The sequence below is a fragment of the Helianthus annuus genome, chromosome 6, assembly GCF_002127325.2.
Source record: "Helianthus annuus cultivar XRQ/B chromosome 6, HanXRQr2.0-SUNRISE, whole genome shotgun sequence".
NCBI classification, from domain to species: Eukaryota; Viridiplantae; Streptophyta; class Magnoliopsida; order Asterales; family Asteraceae; genus Helianthus; species Helianthus annuus.
The window spans coordinates 62,431,318-62,433,851 of NC_035438.2; the positions used below are offsets into that span (position 1 = coordinate 62,431,318).

The 2,534-nt window shown below is 32.4% G+C and overlaps 1 long non-coding RNA gene across 2 annotated transcripts; it reads left to right on the plus strand.

Annotated features, from left to right (window-relative positions):
* Window positions 1-419: 419 nt before the first annotated feature.
* Window positions 420-2,260, plus strand: LOC110864024. 2 transcript variants are annotated; one of them, XR_002549555.2, is made up of 4 exons: window positions 420-575; window positions 1,463-1,528; window positions 1,625-1,714; window positions 1,998-2,260. It is a non-coding gene; the product is annotated as an uncharacterized LOC110864024 (long non-coding RNA). The 2 variants fall into 2 exon arrangements; XR_004861431.1 differs by lacking the exons at window positions 1,463-1,528; window positions 1,625-1,714.
* Window positions 2,261-2,534: the final 274 nt, after the last annotated feature.

The following is a 2,534-nucleotide window of genomic DNA, read 5'->3' on the forward strand; positions in this document are numbered from 1 at the left end:
GGATAGGGAAAGATCTAATGGCTGATATTCTTTCTTACTCTTCTCACACTTTTGATCTTTTTTACAGGATCCTCTATCTATATGTGTATATATATATTTTAAAAATTTTTCAGACCCTATATTAATTTGGACCCTGATCGCAGGCCCACCCTGCACTCCATGTAGCCGGCCTTGATTTAGTCTCCAACACCTTTCATGTTTGTTGAATTATAAAAGACAAATATTTATTTTTTCCTTTTTTTTCTATTAAGTTGTTTTTAATATAAAGTTAGATGTTCTAAATTCTTAAAAGTATTTGGAAATTTTACAAAATGTTGTCAATATTTTATTATAATTTAATCAATAAAACAAAATGAATGCAAATGAATTAAAGAAAAGTATACGGAAGTTTTATATTTTTCCATCCTTTAGAATTTAACTCTCGCTCACTCTGAAAAATTCAGATTTCGTCAAAATTTTGATTTCCCTCCATAACCCATATTCACTCCCCTCCCTCAACCCTAGTCTGCTCCTTTCTGTATAGTTCACGCCTCCAAATCCAACGGATTTCGATTCGCAAATGTCACAACAATCAGGTGTCTTCCTCATGCCGTTTGTGTCTTCTTCATCATTTTGTATCTAGGTTCTTTGGATTTTCGAAGTAATTTCTTATCATTTTTCCTTTGTATGGTTTTTATTTTATAATGAATGATTAAATTCATGAACATATCTGTTTGAACTTGTGATTTGGGTTGAACTAAACAAAATTCGTTCTTTCGTATTGTTAGTATGCATACAAGTTAGTCGATGATATGCCTAAATGAGAATTGCTTGATTATTTCAATACGAACTTGTGATTGAAGAGAACCAGTACTCAATATCAATGATAAAATGTTGTTCCCGTTCTTTTTGATGTTGAGATTGAGTTGAAGTTTATGCCATTATTATGTCGCTACTGAATATAAATCGCATGTCATGTGTGCTTTAGTTGATCTACAAAAATAAACTTTTTTGGTGTTGTTTTTTGAGTGCTCAATTTATATGATATCAATAATCAATTTTGGGTAAATTAAGTATAGCTAGAATTGATTTGATGTGTCCTTGTTTATCAGTATTGCTATTCGACGATGACATAAATGAATATATAGAAAAATATTACAAGTTAATGTTATTTAAGAGTGAATACTCTTATTTAAAAGAATATATATTTATGCTAATGGCTTAAAAATCCAAAAACTATATTAACTTCTGATTCAAATAAGGGATGAGCAAATGGTGCCGGGTATCGGTTTGGAACCGGTACCAGTATTGAATTTCCTGAACCAACTAGATTTTCGGTACCAGATATTACCTTTAAAAAAGTTCGGTACTGAACCAGTATCGAACGTACCGTACCGACCGGTACCCATTTTTGGAATTTTCGGTACCGAGCTCATCTCTAATTCAAAGTCTGTGTATGAGTTTGATTTTGTTTTGATTGAAGATTTTTGGAACGATGGAATAAGAAAAGGGCTTTGTTGCAAATCAAACGTTGGAAAGTGGCCAATCAGTTAATCATTCTAAGCACTCTTCTGAAATATTCCACTTTTTGGTACATCTTTTTTCCATTTCACGATCAAGGAGAATGTTTGTGCTTTGTTTGCAGATAAAACAATTATTCTTCGATTAGTGTTTTTGTGTTTCTCAAACTAAGAAGAAGTTCATTTGCTGTGATATACACGAGATACAATTACAGGTGAATACTCAAATGTGAAGCAAGTAAACTGTATATTTCTTTTTTTACTTTTAGTTATTGACAAACTATAAACATGTTATGTTTTCAATTGTATTCTTGATAGGCTTGTAAAGAGATCAAACGTTTAGTTAATGGTTCATTTAGCGTATCATTCCGTTCGATCATAAATTTGTATACGTGTCTTCTTTTTTATACTAAATGGATCATATTATGTGTTCTTGTGATTTTGTAGTATGCCATCCAGGGTTTTAATCATTGACTATGAGTTTGTAAATTGTGTCAGGCAACTTAAACCAATTACAACATAGCGGTGGATAATCAAGAAGAACCTTGGAGCATTAATGGACGTCAACAAGCCCGTCTTCCTTTTCTTCATAATGTTTATTTATTTGTGTTATTGAACCCACAAGTTGTATATCTTTATATCTGTTGTATTCGTTCACATGTATTACTCTAAGTGTACTACGTGTAGACATTTGTAAAAACTTTTTGTATGATTTCCCTACATTTACTTTGTGACGTACTGTTAGAGATCATTTTTCAACATTGAAGGAACATATAATTAATGGGTTGATTTTCAAACTTTGACTTTTGGACTCCAAATAAACATCTTTGCGATTGAAAACAAATGTTATCTTAAACTGATTATCAGTTCCCAAAACTAAATATTTGGTACTAAATGACATGCTATGTGAGATTCAGGGGCGACCCTGGGGGGGCGGGAGGACCACCGCCAGGGCCTGTGATTCCGAGGGGCACATTTCATAGTATAGTGCCCTTAGTTTTTTTTTTCAAAAGGAAAAACCTTCACTAGAAACTT